Below are 15,962 nucleotides of genomic sequence, written 5' to 3' on the forward strand. Positions count from 1 at the left end.
TAGGAATTGAGTTATTAGGTGTTCATGGGGGAGTGTCACAAGATCTCCTTTCCTTCAGAAGAGATTCCAGCAGTAGGAGGGTTTATGATTTCAATTGCAGGAAATTTGACATAAAATGTATAAAAGAAAATGTGGAAAACATTTCAGGATTTCCTGTGACCTCACAGTAACTTGCAAATCAAGGAAATGTGAGCTCCGTTACAGTACATTGTTGTCCTGCAGCCACAGGAAAGATTTCCAGTGGTTTCCATGGATTTGTTGCCCCTAAGTACTGCCTGAGTACCTTTCACTTTTGACAGTCTGGTTTATAGATCATTTTCATGAAATTTTATCTGACAGCATCCTGCTTTTTATAAATTAGCAGAATGCAGACACGTTTGAAAAAAATTTTTGTGGTTCAATTTATTAGAGAGAGGTATTATATACTATTACAGCAAAACCAGACGTATCAAGGAGCATGTACTTCCTTCCACCAGAGGTGAAGGCCTCTTTGGAAACATGTACTATGAACTCTGGAAAATTTACAGCATGTATTGTGAGGAAAACAGAAAGCTGTGAATGCATCTGCTTACCTTGCTTAGAGTCCTTTTTTCCTGAAGAAGTAAAATCAGAGACTATGTGTGTCTGAAGATACCATTTGGAAAATCAGTCCTTTGTTTTTATTTGATGTTCTCTGTCTCACCGGACCTGCTTTTCCCTGAGGTTAAAATTCCAATTCAATATCATTTTCGTTAGACCTCATTTTACCTCACTTCTTAATGTTTTATCTTCAAAATGAATGTCACAGAAGATGTTGAGATTCAGATAGTTTAAGCCACTGTAGCCAACAGCTTTGATGACAAGAACAGAGTCTTTGACCACCTACTTCTAAAAGAAGTGTGAAGTTTGATTGGCTTTTTGCCAACCAAATATAATTCTACCCTTGCCTGTAGAATTCCTGGTATTACCCACACAGAGAACTTAATATCATCTCTTGAGATTTGCGGTGATGCTGTGTTTAATTCAAAGTGAAGTGAATGTCAGTACTCCATCACGTTTCTCTTCACTTCACATACAGTGGGAAGTGCTAACAGGGATTCTTTTTCTTGTTATTACTACCGATTCTTTGAATACAGTGTTTAAATACCTGGGGCTCCATTGAAAATATGAAAAACGGATTAATTTAGCTGTAAACTTGACTGTAAGACTGTTGAATTTATTCAAAGAAAAGAATACTTTAAACTTATATAGTACTTAGTGCTTACCAAGTCTTTTGCTGTATGTGTGTGTGTGTGTGTGTGTGTGTGTGTATGCACGTGTGCAAATGAGCCTCATGGCAACTGCCAAAAAAGAGTTTAACAAGAATGCCACTCATATTCTCAGGGATAGAGAATTTACATTTACTGTTTCCTGGGCACTAGGGTTAGATCCCAAGAATATTTGTAGCAATACTCAATTTTTTGGACTTTTTTTTAAGTTTATTTATTTATTTTGAGAGAGCGAGCATAAGCAAGGGAGGGGCAGAGAGAGAGAGGGAGAGAGAGAATCCCAAGCAGGCTCCATGCTGCCAACATAGAGCCTGACGGAGGGCTAGAACTCATGAACCATGAGATCATGTCTTGAGCGGGAATCAGCAGTCAGATAATTAACCAACTGAGCCACTCAAGTGCCCCAGTTTTTGAACATTTTTATTATGTGTAGAGAGTCACTAGTTCTACTATAATCCAGTTTAATTTCAGAAAGAAGCAACTACCCTTAGGTTTACATTTTTCTAAGCTTAAAATTCTATATTTCAGTCAAGAGTGTAGCCAGATACATAGCATACATATATACAAACATGAAAATATATGAAAAATTTATTTATGTACCAATATGTATACCTGTATGTATTATACCACTTATATATATATATATACCGTATATATATATAATATGTGTGTATATATATATATGGTATATATATATATATATATATATATATATATATATATATAAAATACCATTTTGCTATGAAAGTTAACAGATGAATAAATAAATCTTATTCAAGATGGCTGGCCAATTATATACACACACACACACACACACACACACACACACACACACACACATATGTGTGTGTGTGTATATATATATAATTGGCCAGCCATCTTGAATAAGATTTACTCATCTGTTAACTTTCATAGCAAAATGGTGTTATATACTACATATATATTATTGAGTGTTACATATAGTAATATATTACTATAAATAACATCAGGATAAGTATAAATATTAGCATTCCTCAACTCGACATGTTTTATGTGACCCACATAATGAAACACGGGGCCCGGGGTAGCTCCCGGGATTTAAGGCTCCTCCACAGGATTCGTGGTGTGGTGTGTAGTAACTTTCTGTCACAACCCCTACCGAGTCTCAGTGTCTAATTCCAAGACTCTACCCAAGGACTCCAGTTCTTTCCTATATTGATGTGGCAGCAGTTTCTCCCAGAACGAAACAATCAATTAAATATGTATGCATGTTTGCTTGCCTAAAAGCATAATAAGGGCCCACAGGATAGTCCAGAATTCCTAGAACTGAAAATAATAGCCCTACTGGCCCATCCTGGTCCAGGTGATATTTTAGAGGATGGTGATACACTGTGTGGCATCAGCAAGACAGAGCAGTTATTCAAAAAGGCAACCAAGGTTCTAGGAAAAATAATATACCTAGTGTATATTAAATACTTAGTGTATTGAACACTGTATCCAGGGAACTTCTCTAAATACTTTATATGCATTCACTCAGTCAATACACCAACTATTTGTTGAGATCCTTCAATCATTCAGGCACTGCTCTAGACACTGGATTCATTAGGAAATAAAACAGACAAAAACTCATGTACTTCTCAGCTCACTTTTCTAGTGGAAGAAGACAGACAAATAATTAAGTGAAACATATAGACAAGTACAAGTATTATAGAGAAAATTATAGCAGGTAAGGAGGGCCAAGAGCCAAGATTTCAGTCGTGTTTCCCATACAGCCTAATGGCTTTTACTTGTGGCCAAATCAAGAGCCAAAGTGACTAGATCTGACTTAGGTTGTCATGGCAGGACCATGGCTGCTGTGTTGTAAACCTTTGCAGAGGTTATCACAGTAACCCAGGCGGGAGATCGCAGTGGCATGGGTCAGGAGGACAGCAGTGGTGCAAGTGGTCAGATTCCAAATCTCCATTAAAGGTAGAGCCAATTGGGTTTGCCAACAGACCAGATGGCAGGAGTGAGAGTGAAAGAAGCCAAGGCAGACCCCATAGTGTTGTCTGTGAATTTCGTTAGGAGTGCTTGTCCTATATTCCCCGGATCCTCACTGCAGACTGGTTATAACCACTCTACAGATGAAAAAGCAGAGATGCACAGAAGATACAGAGGCAGATTTCAGCACAAATAGAACATCTAAAGAGCCAATATGTAGTGACGTCTAGTGGCAGAATAGGATGCTGGGCTCATTGAGGAAACCCTTTCTGTGCCAGTGGGCCACCAGTGATTCTTAGGCAGAATCTATCATCTGCACATCCAAGGCTGCCTTCCAACTCCTAAGATTCAGATTCTCTGTGTGCTTCTCTTCACTCAGTTCTCTCCAGAGGAACATCTTAAATGTTGCAAGGGCACAGACTATTTTGCTCTAGTTAACAGGATCTCGGGGTGCAAATTGTACACAAATTAGGCAACTTACAGGTACAGGTCTCATGCTTCTATATTCAGCTTGATGCATCTTCACACATAGATCAGGATTTTATAGTCCTTTCCAATCTACATTCTTAGTTCATCATTGCAGCCCATCTGAAGACAGAGTTGTATCTTTCAACATGTTGAAAGAAAATCCTTGCAACACTAAGAAGGGAAGGGAACCAACATTTACTGTGCACACACCATATTCTCCAGGCACTTGTGTTTGATTTCAAGCATTCCTTGTTTTATTTAAACCCAGATAATAAACCTTTGTGGTAAGCAAAACAATAGCAAGTGACCTAGAGAAGTTACCCCAGGTTTTCTTTTCAAATTCTGGTTTCTGCTAACATCCTAAGGATCGAAATACCTTCTCTTTGGGGCCCTTGATCTTCCTTACTCCCAAGTGGGAAAGTCTTTTTTTTTCTTTCCTTCCTGGAATTATGTTGCCTGCACTCCATTGATTTCTCTGATTTATCTATTTCCTGGGATACCTGGGGCCCTCATCAGTTTCCCTAAGTTGGCCAATTACAAAATTCCCTCAGTTGGCCCATCTCTCTTAAAAAGTCCCCAAATTTTTAACTATCCCTTTTCAACACCTACCTAACTTCCTAAATACATTTATAGAAATTCCATCTCATTTCATAACCTAGACTCTTGGCTCTTCTTAACAGTGATACCAGTATAAATAATACCATTCTCATTTTTAAAAATACACATAAAATTGAAAACCCAATCATCCCATTATCATTAGAGAATGTACGGTTGCCACTCTGATGGTAATAGGTCCTCATTTACTGAAGGCCAGTCACCGTTCTAGCACTTTCCATGCCTTCACTCATTTAACACTATGAATATTTAATACAACCCGGTGAGGTAAGTTGTGTTATACATTTCACAGACACAGGTGGTTACATAATGTTCTCAAGGTCACAGAGCTTTGAGTGAGCTGAGATTGGAACTCAGACACAGTCTGTACCCTTAACCTCCTTACATACCGTTCTCTGTTTCTTCTTACGTTTTTTCTCCCATCTCCACTAAGGCCTTTCCTGCCAGCCTCATCAACTTTAAAGATGTTAGATGCCTTTTCCTATCAGTGCCACCAGTCAAAAGACTTCCATCTGGTCAGTAAACTAAGGAATGTGTTGTCTGTATATATTATTTCTATCTTCAGCTGTACTCAGAAGCTACACTCATTTATCACAGATCGGGGGTTCTTTTCACACCATCGGATCACTTCTTTCCCCCTTACTTCAGCACATTCTACATGCGTGAAGTTCCAAAAATCTGTTTCCCAAATATCTCAGAGTTTAATGCAGTCTTCAGTTACTCCAGCTACAGCCAGATTGGGTGGCTCTCAGTTGGTGGCAGGGTGTTCCCATTTGGGAACATTCCTTCCTATAGTTCTGCACTTTGTTTCCATTACAGTAATTCTGCATCTCTGTCCAGAATAAAGATTCGACGATAATGATTAACAAGTATTCCAGTACCACAGATATTGAAATATTAACTATTACGACCGAATATTGATATCGGAGTGGGGGCAGTGGATGATGCAAAGGTAGAACATCTGACGATGAGAAATTATTGAGGAAAGGAAAAAGAAAAAGAAAATAGTGTGACAGGCTTGGCTGTGACTTTAAATATGTCGCTGTCTTCCTCTTCACAAATATGGTTGTGATTTAAGAGAAGGACTTTTTTTTTTCAGACCTGACTTGTATTTTTTCACACCAGTACAACAATTTATGGGGCAAGGTAGACCCTGGGGAGAAGTGCTATGTTATATAAACATATGCTAGCCTGCTTTTCCGACTTGTCTAGATGATGTTACTGAGTTTTTTGGGGTTTTTTTTTTTTTCCAGAAGAAAATATTTTAGTCACTATGGTTAGTACACCAGATTAAAAACTGAAAAGGAAGCTACATCGAGGATCGTTTCATATCACAATTAATACCAGAAGCTTAGTATCGGCAAAACTTTTAAATTCATCGTGGCTTTGCAGACACGCACTGTAAAGTCCTCCCAAGCGCCGTCTGGTTCTGCTTTCCCTGGCCTAAGGGATCTATAAAACTACCGAAGGAAATTGAAGTTAAGGAACAAGCATGTGTTTTACAGAATTTCAGATCTCTTGATTGAGGTTGGTAAAGTCTCTCTGAAAAACAATAAAAATCTTTGTTGAACTCTTTGGTGTCACCCCTGTAGGAACGGTATTAATAAACAACATTAGTGTTATGATTTTCCTAAATTGTGCCGTTGCCCACTTTACCGACACGATAAATTACTTTACATATGAGGAATTTCCTGGTTGAAATAGTCCTTATTCATCTATCAGCTTTTAATTACCTAGATAGCATGTAATGATTTATTGGTCACAAGACCAGCCCTTGCCGATGGGGTGGGACAGTGTTACGATACGATGAAGCTTCATCCAAGTTACTGTGCTTAGCCAAGGAGACTAGAGGGAACAACTATGCCGAACTCTCTCAGATGTTCTTCAGTGAGCCAACAGTTGGGAGCCCATCCAGGAAAACATGCCGTTGGTCAACAGCCCTCATGCCCCTGACAGTAAATGAGACAGGCCAGACTTTCACAGTCCTTAAGGCAGCTGGTTGCATAGCCATTTCCAAGCCCATTTTGTAGAGAGAAGCCTACGTAGAAACACGAAGAAGCAAAGAGAGCTATGGATATGACAACTCTAATGGCAAATCAGGACATTTTGAAATTAGAGCTCTCCTTAGGGTCCTTACAAGAACTGGCATTGCTTTCTGTAGGTACAGCATATTTTCCGATAATGCAGGGCAAATGTATATTGAGTGACTAATGTATGCCAGGCTTCATATTAGGCAGTGGAGGATGCAGAGATGAATGGAGTTGGTTCTTTCCCTTAAGAATCTCATTGCTAATGAGGGGCGCCTGGGTGACTCAGTCGGTTAAGTGTCTGACTTCAGCTCAGATCATGATCTCATGGTTCGTGGGTTCAGGCCCCATGTCGGGCTCTGTGCTGATGGCTCGGAGCCCAGAGCCTGCTTCGGATTCTGTGTCACCCTCTCTCTCTGCCCCTCCCCCGCTCACACTCTCTCCCTCAAAAATAAATCAACATTAGAAAGATAAGAAGAATCTCATTGCTAATGATGGCGTGCTGATATCATAAATGTAAGAGATGATATGGTACACCCAAAGTGCCATGGCAGTGAGCAAACCACAGGAAACTGAACAAAGCCTGCTGTTAGTCTGGCAGAGCTCTGACTGTTCTCTGGAATCATTTCTTGTATTCATTCATTCCATAAATGTGTGTTGAGTGTTTAATGGGTGCTAAGCACTGTGGCTAGGTAATCAGTTAATTAGGCCAGATCCCTATTAGCATGCAGATTGAAGGGACCAGGGAATGGGAGGGAGAAACAATCACTAAGTCAGTTAATGCATGACTAAAGGTGATTTCACAAAGTGATAGAAAGAAAACAGGATAATTTGCTAAAGGGCAGGACTCTAATGGCTGCTCCAAAATGGTCTTTTTGAAGAAGGAATGATTAAGCTGAAACTTAAAATGATACGTGCGTAAAGAACAGCATTTCAGGACTGAAGGAACAGAAGGTGCCCATGCTCTGAGGCAGGAATGCTGGAGTGGAGAGGGTGGGAAGGAGTCAGTGAGATGGGCAGAGGGCAGATCACCACACCCCCAAGCTCAGCATTCTCACTCATGAGACCAGCACAGCTTGTTTCTGGATAACAGGCCTGGGATTCCATCAGAAATGCTCGTAAAGGAAATCACAAATGTCACTGTATGATCTGCTTCAGTAAAGCTCATAACTGAACACGATTGTTTATCTTAAGATAAAGAGATCATCGGTGAGTGGTCAAAAGCTACTTTGTTCCATGTTGTCACTTCAGCTTCCTAGCGTGTATCATCCATACCAAGTTATTTTATGGCTTTTTTTAAATATAGTTTATTGTCAGATTGACTTACATACAACACCCAGTGCTCATCCCAACAAGTGCCCTCCTCAATGGTTATGGCACATTTCTTTGATATTAAAAAGGGTGGATTAAATGATAGCAACTTATTTCTCTCTCATGTAAAAGAAGTTTAGTGGTGGCAGGCAGTCCAAGGCTGGTACGGCAGCTGCACCATCATCAAGAACCAGGTTTCTTGTATTTGCTGCACTGGCCAACCTTAGTGTACTTCCTCATAGTCCAAAGTGGCTGCTTCAGCTCTAGCCACTTTACCAACATTCCAGCCAACAAGAAAGGGAAGAAGAAGAAAGATTAACCTTTTATCTTTGATGCTCTTTCCTAGACAGCACCCACCACATTTCCACTTAGAATTCACAGGCCAAGAACTAGTAACACAGTCACACCTAGCTGCAACAAGAGAGCCAGAGGAATAGAGTCTGAGCTAGAGGACAAAGTGTCCAGCCAAGAATCAAGTGTTTGCATCTAAGAAGGGGAGAGGGGATATACTGGGGAACAACTAGAAATTTTTGCCATGAAAGTCAGTAATTTTTCAACCTAAGCCATTTAACAACCTTTCTGTGTCTTTCTTATAGCTGAGTGCTTTTTGAATTTTTGAGTTTCTTAAAAATAATTTCCTAAAAGAGATGCTAACTATGTGACAGGATGGAGGTGTTAGCTAATGCTAATGGTACCCATTTTGCAATTTATGAATGTATCAAATCAACGCATCATACACCTTAAACTTACATAATGTCACATGTCAATTATGTCTCAATAAAGCTGGAGAGTGAATTTAAAATTTTTTGAAAATAATTTTCTACAATCTGAACTATAGGTCGGCATGTTTCACAGATTGTATTACTAGTAATCAAACGATTGATGTTTTCTGAGATGGTTTTTGAGATAAAGAGCCATCACAAAATTATAAAAACCTGCAGGAATGAAAGAAGAGGTAAACAGATTGAGCACTGAGATAATGAACCCTGTCTTACACAACTTCCCCTGGAACATCATAACATTTTTAAATTATCTCTCTTATAATAAAAAGAATATTTGGTTACTAACTCGGTTCTCATTTTTCTTGTACTTTTAAGTTTTTTAAATAGTACAATAAGATTAAAACAAAACAAATTCTGTTCTTAATTATTTTCACTGTCTGGGAACTAGATCCCTAGAAAATAAAGTTTCAGAGCCACATATATCCTAGCGCTCTTGATTCCTTTTCAGAAAGATTATTTTGCATGTTCAGTTCTCAGTATATACGTGTATAGAGTGAAATTTTACTTTCCTTTTTTAAAAAAGTTAACTTATCAATTCAGGTCCCAACTAACTCTTACTGCGCTGCCTCCGAACATCTTTCTTAATCGTTTATTTTCTCGTTACTCCCTTTGCCAGAGGGTGGAGATACAAAGTCTGCTGCTTGCATCATACAGCTAGATGGAATATTGGTTCTGAGTCCCCCAGGGTGATCGCTCCTGCTTGAGCCCCTCACCACCATCCTGAAATGTCCACTGGGAGGGAAAGTGCATAAATGCTATGAGCTGGTATCTAATTTGCATATTTGTCTATGATTTGGAGCCATGTGCCTATTTGCTAAGAGTTTTGATTGTTTATTTGGAATATTCCAAGCCAAGGGTTTCCTTTGTCTCTGAGTAAGCAAGAGCTTCTGGGAATAATTGCAAACATACTGGAGTTTATTTGAAACACCCTTCTCCTTAGTTATTTTCTGGGTGTTCTGCTCTGTCTGTTTTTATGGAGAAAGTAATAATTCATCCTATGTAAGAGCCCAAGTCAGCTCAATACAACTGAGATTTACAGAGTACCTGTGTGTCAAGATCTATAATGGGTGTCAGTGGATCATTATGTGAAAAAAGAGGGTCCTCTTGGGGAGATTGAGTCTTGTGGATAAAATAACAGATCCACAGGTAATTATGATGGATGCTAATTACCATGATCAGGATACACAGCTGCTAGCAGAAGAGGAGGAGAAAGACTTTCCAAGTAAAGGGCAGCCCAAGCAAAGAAGGACTTTGGGGTTGCTAAGGTAGAGAATGTCTGGAGCTAGAGCTGAAAAGTTAAGCAAAGACTCGGTCACAGAAACCTCCTTAAGTGTCATCAACATCATTACTTTAAGCCATGGCAAATGGCTTTTCATTGTGATGAAATACATAGTGTTCTAGAAAGTACCTGAAACCATAGAATAAAGATTTGGGTCAGAGGGCGTGATAGATAAATGCTAATAATAAACTACGAGGGGTGAAAAACATTTTAAATTTTGACGCGAATATAATATGATATAATTGAAAATTTGCAAGAATTTTTTTCAGCTAAAATAAGACATCAAAGACCTTTCTCAGTAATAAGCACCAGAACATGGAACTTGGCATGTGAATTCCTCTGTCTTTGGGTTTTATCAGAGGGAGGTTTTGAGCTACACTATCCCACATGTGTAGCCCCTGAAGGATTTCAGTGGAAGTTCATGTCTTCAAGCCAAAGTTCCTATGAGCTTGAAGTTTCTCTGTTAGTTAAAGTATCAGGTGGTGGATGTACCACTTAGTGCCGACCCAGTGATCCTTAGTTACCTCCAAATCCAACCCCACACCCAGGTACCACAATTAACTTAGACAGACAGGCTCAAGCCTCTGGGAAAGCCTCACGCAACTTAGAGACATTGACAGGGTCACACCATGGTGTTTCCCAAGCCTTGGACACAGAGACATTTTCAGAAACATTTGCAAGTTTAAATTCAAATGGCACAGTAATGTCCAAAAGCAGCGTTGATTTTGATGAGCTGATATGAAGTTCCCATACATCCGTGGTTGTGTTGCCAGGAGGAGGCACAGTTCTGATACACTAAGTCATATTCTATTTACATAAAATTGATATTTTGCCGCAAAAATAGAGATGCTCAAGTTGTGGATTTCAGCCTTCAAGGTACCAAAAGGATCCTTGTATCTCAGGTTCTGTGAATCAGCTCTCCCGGTTCCCCTGAGACTAGGGACTGAGAAAATGACCACTTGGGTAACCGAGGCTGGATGAGATGGGAGTGGACGTCGCGGACACAGAGTGGGCCTTTTCTGAAGAAATATCCAGCTGGCAGAGCAGAGACGAAGCATTGAGGCATGGTAGGGAGACAAGAGCTGCGACGTGCTTGGAAAGACCCAGAAAATTTGTATGAAAAGAAACAATACCTGAAAACCTGAGGTTGAGCACTGAATTTTTTTTGACGAAAATGATTTCGTGAGAAAGATGCTTACAGAGGAGACCAGAAGGATTAACTGAGAGGAGCAGGTGAGAGAAGTTAAGTGAGCTTTTAACTTGCTGGATGGCTTTGAAAAAAGAGAGAAGTGGGAGATGGCAAGATATGAGGGTCGCCACACCATAGCACAGACCATCCCTGCACAGGAAGGGTTACTCTACCAAGATGTTTCAGAGGTGCCATGGCCGGAAAGAACAGCTGCCCTCTTGGGTCCGACACCCTACTGACCAAATCCCAAGAAGCATGTAATGGGATATATAAGTTATATATAATAAGTGCTGGGATTTTTTTTTCCCCAAAACTTGTTAACTCCCTTGGAAAAGCCCTAAATCTTCAAAGATAAGCCCTCCTACACAAAGAAAATGAAAGGTCCCATTCACAGCAGCAACAGGAGAGACTTTAGCCAGATATGTACATGGTTAATGAGAAGAAAACTAGAAAATCAGACAAATGACAGAAACACAAAGAAACAAGTTGTTTATGTTTCCGAACAGGAGGGTCACTGTTGAATCATCTGTTCTTCCCAATTAGAGAACCATTTGGGAAAAAAGCAAATATGTCTTCTCCTCATTATCGTAACTAAGCCTAGATAGATAATCCTAAATGCAGAAAAAGAGATTAGGATCTGCCTGAAAATAGTGGTTTTATCATAACTATTTTGAATGTTTCTGTATCAGTGAAAATTGATGATAATTTTGCTTATTAAAGTAAAATTCATAATTTTGATTTATGTGAGTAGCTTAGAGTCACTAAATACACTTTGGAAAATAGGGAAAACGTGAGAAAAAACATTATTCCAGTATTCAAAGGTAACCACTGTTAACATGTTGGTCCAGTCTTTTTTTTTCTTTTAATATGCTTAATTTGTACACTTAACTTTGATTAAGCAATTTATTCTTTTTTTATGTTTATTTATTTTGAGAAAGAGAGAGCAAGGGAGGGACAGAGAGAGCAAGTATCCCAAGCCAGCTCTGTGCTGTCAGCACAGAACCCCACATGGGGCTCAAACTCAGGAACCATAAGATCATGACCTGAGCCAAAATCAAGAGTAGGGTGCTTAACCCACTGAGCCACCCAGGTGATCCAACAATTTATTCTTTCAACAAATATATGTCTAAGGACAGTTCTAGTTGCCAAGGATACAGCAGTGAACAAAATCGAAAACTCTGCCCTTAGGCACTTATATTCTGGAAGGGAAGGGGGAGGAGGAGAGGGAGACGGAAACAAGTATGTCTGTTCTGTAGCACGCTGGATGGTGGTAGTAAGTGCCGTGGAGAACCGTGGTGTAGGAAAGAGGATAGAAACTACTATTGTGATGGTGGGGTGCTGTTTTAAGTGGGGGTGGTCATGGAAGGCATCACTGGAAAGATGACCTTGAGCAAAGATCAGAAGACACAGTGGGAACTGAAGCCAGGGCAGAAGGACTAGCAAATGGGTAGAGTCTGGATTTGCAAGGGAGGACGGTTTTGTTCTTAGAATCCTTACAAGTTTTAAACATTTTTTATTTGACAAAATGTACATAATTCACTACTTGTCATCTTAAACAATTTTTAAGTCTACGTAGTTGTATATTTTGAGAGAGAGAGAGGGCATGGGGGAGGGCACAGAGAGTGAGACAGGGAGAGAAAGAGGATCCCAAGCAGGCTCCACAGCGTCAGCACAGAGCCAGATGCGGAGCTTGAACTCACGAACCATGAGATCATGACCTGAGCCAACACCCAAGAGTCGGAGGCTCAACTGATGGAGCCCGCCAGACACCCCAATCACTTTAAGCATTTTTAAGTTTGGCGGTATTAAATGCATTGGCAGTGTTGTGCAACCATCACCACCATCCATCTCCAGAACTTTTCCGTCATCCTGAACTGAAACTCCCCGTTCCCCCTTCCCCCCAGCCCCTGGCAACCACTATTCTACTTTCTGCCTCTGAATTGGACTATTCTAGGTGCCTCATTTGCGTGGAATCATAGAGTATATGTCCTTTTGTGTCCAGTGTATTTAATTTAGCATAGTGTCTTCAGGATTCATCTATTATTGTAGCCTGTGTCCAAATTTCATTTTTTTAGGCTGATATCCAATTGTATGTATAAGCCACATTTCATTTATCCATGTATCTGTTGGTATTTCCACCTTTTAGCTGTTGTGAATATTGATGCTGTGAACATTGGTATGGGCTCTGTTTTTAAGTAGAGCAGCGCAGACTTGCCAAAGACTGGATGTGCAGTTTGGGAGAAAAGGAGAAAGCAGAGATGGCTTCTCAGGTTTGGGGCTAGAGCAGCTGGCAGAATAAAGGTTGTGTTTGTTGAGACGGGGAAGGCTGGGATTATGTCGCCTCCTTTTTATTTGATGTTGCAAAGTATTCATGTGGCTATTAAAAGTCCTCATTAATGTCGGTAGGAGACATTCCTTGTCTTCCTGCACGTTCGGCATCCTTTCCCGACTCCCCTCTAAAATGTCCTCTTTTCCAGTCATCCTACTTTTCCCCAGTTCACTCACTGAAATCTTTCTGTTGATTCCGATGAGGGAAGGGGTAGTTTGACATACGTCGCTTTTAATGGATGTTGCTCAGCTTTTTTAACAGAAAAGACAACCTAGGTTGAAAAAGGATTGTTAAGGAGCCGGATCAACCTTTTCTCCCACCTCCCCAGATCACATAAACACCTCATTATAGCTGCTCCCAGGATAACTCCCTGCCAGAACACAAGAAACCAAGCAAACTGTAACCGCCCTATCTCAGGAGCATAGTCCCAAGGCTCCAGCCTTCTTGACTTTCAGTCTCTCCAAACACTGGATTGTAAGAACATATTTATTAATCAACATTTATTGAGTACCTGCTTACTGGTTAAGCACTTTGGTTGTGAGAATTCATCAAGATGTATTTCTTTCTCTTATAGAGTTTATGGTCTAACTGGAAGATAAAGAAGCACCTAGAAAATGAGTGATAGGTGCCACCAAAACGGAAGCCCAAAGTAGTGTCAGCTAACCCAAGTCTAAGGAAGGAAGTGCAATCTGATGTGAAAATTGATTAAACGGGAACATCCCAAGAACTGAGACACGTGTATAGCTAGAGATGGGGGCTGGCTTGAAAGATGACTTGTGAGAAGTCATCAGAAGTCAGGTAGACAAGGTCTTGAAATCATGTTAAGGATTTTGCCCTCTATCCTCAGGGCGGTACGAAGCCACTGAATGGGTTTAATCCAAGAAGTGCTAAAATCTAATTTGTACTTTGGAAGTGTCCCTCTGGCCTCAGTGTGGAGACAAGGCTAGAAGCAGAGCAACACTGGAGTCAGAGGTCTAGCTTGCAGGCTTTTAGCAAGGGTGGGCACATTTTTGATGGCAGCAGGGTTGGCAAAAAGTACGTAGTAGGTCCAAAGATACTGTGCACAACGGAAGCTGGTGGTATAAAGAGACCAGACTAGAGCCCAGTTTTGCGTCATACACAGTTGGTGACGAAGCCATTCTCTAGATAGAGTGCACGACGGAAGAGCAGGTTTGGGGGGAGAACAGTGTGTGTTCAGTGTGAGACTGATCAAGTTCAAAGTAACTGTGCAACGTTCAAGTTCAGAGCTGGACAGTCTGAAGTAGAGACAAGAGATGTAAGCCACGGGAAGAGATTGTGACTGATCCCCATATAGACAATAGAAAACACTAACCTTCTCAGGGTGTGTGTTTACGTGATACCAGAAGCCTCCTGACAGAATAGCAGGATATCTTACCTTTCCCTTTGTTTAGGGCTCTTTTAGACAATTAGTTTTCTAATAATTACAGTCTGTGAACAGTGTCTTTAACAGCTAGGATAATATTCTCTAATATGGGTATACATTTACATAACCAGCCACATGGTGTCCTGTTAGTGATGTTTTGCTATTTAAAAGAACCCACAAGGAATATTTGCATTCCCCCAAATTAGCTCCATGGGATGTGCTAGTAAGCAGACTGTGGCAAAAGTATTCCATGGTAGATAAATACATTTAGAGAAACCTTGATTAAAAAAAACATTCAGGGGTGCCTGGCTGGCTCAGTTGGGTGATCAAGTGTGACTCATGAATTTGAGCCCCACATTGGGTGTAGAGGTTACTTAATAAAACTGGAAGGAAGGAAGGAAGGGAGGGAGGGAGGGAAGGAAGGAAGGAAGGAAGGAAGGAAGGAAGGAAGGAAGGAAGGAAGGAAGGAAGGAAGGGAGGGAGGGAGGAAAGGAAGGAAGGAAGGAAGGAAGGAAGGAAGGAAGGAAGGAAGGACGGAAGGACGGAAGGACAGAGAGACGGACAGACAGGAGGAAGGTTGGTTCAGTAGAGGTCTTTACAGTGATTTCTCAAAGCCTGAAATATGCTGCTTTGTGATGTGACCCTTCAAGAGGGTGCTGCTATGGTTTGCTTATACCTTTACTAAGCCTTGGGACATTACATCAGCTTTTCGGGGGTAGTGATCTCAGGACTAGTGACCACAGAAGTCTCATGGGATACTAACCTATATGCAAAAGTTGTCTCAAATTTCAGCACATAGTTCCAGAAACTGAATTATCAAATTAACAGGAGTGAATATGTTTATGTACTTGATGCACATTGCCAAATACCTTTCCCAAAGGTGAGTACATTGCCAATAGAAATATAAATTGTTACAAAGAGCTGTTGCCCCCACACCAGCTGTGATAGTGAATTGTTTAAATCTGATCTAATATGTGGTGTTTCTATGACTACAGAGAAGCTCAGCACTTTTCCATGTTTCTCGTTACTTACTGCTGCTTTTGTGAAAATCTTCTCTGGTCTTTAGCCTCTTTGTTGGGACCTTAGCTATTCTTATGAAGACAAATGGTCTATTTTTATTATCAGATATTAATGCAGAATTTCATATATTTGTGGCATTCTCCCAGTTTCTTGTTTATCATTTACTTTTTAGTTATGTTCTTTTAAAATATGTGGGACTTATACATTTTTATAAATCCATTCTTTACAGCATTTCTTTTTGTAGGTTTTGTGTGTGTGTGTGTGTGTACTGTTTTTAAGCTTAGAAAGGCCTTTTATAAAGCTTTATCTAGACACTTAATAATCACTTCTTGGTTTTTGGTTGTTATTGACA

At 40.2% G+C, this 15,962-nt stretch overlaps 1 protein-coding gene across 3 annotated transcripts in view; it reads left to right on the forward strand.

Moving 5' to 3' along the window:
* ATP8A1 (ATPase phospholipid transporting 8A1) overlaps nucleotides 1-15,962 on the forward strand; it is a 230,837-nt gene that overhangs the window by 196,447 nt on the left and 18,428 nt on the right. The gene's annotated exons all lie outside the window — the stretch shown is intronic.

This window comes from Panthera leo, chromosome B1, assembly GCF_018350215.1.
Source record: "Panthera leo isolate Ple1 chromosome B1, P.leo_Ple1_pat1.1, whole genome shotgun sequence".
In the NCBI taxonomy this organism is placed as follows: Eukaryota; Metazoa; Chordata; class Mammalia; order Carnivora; family Felidae; genus Panthera; species Panthera leo.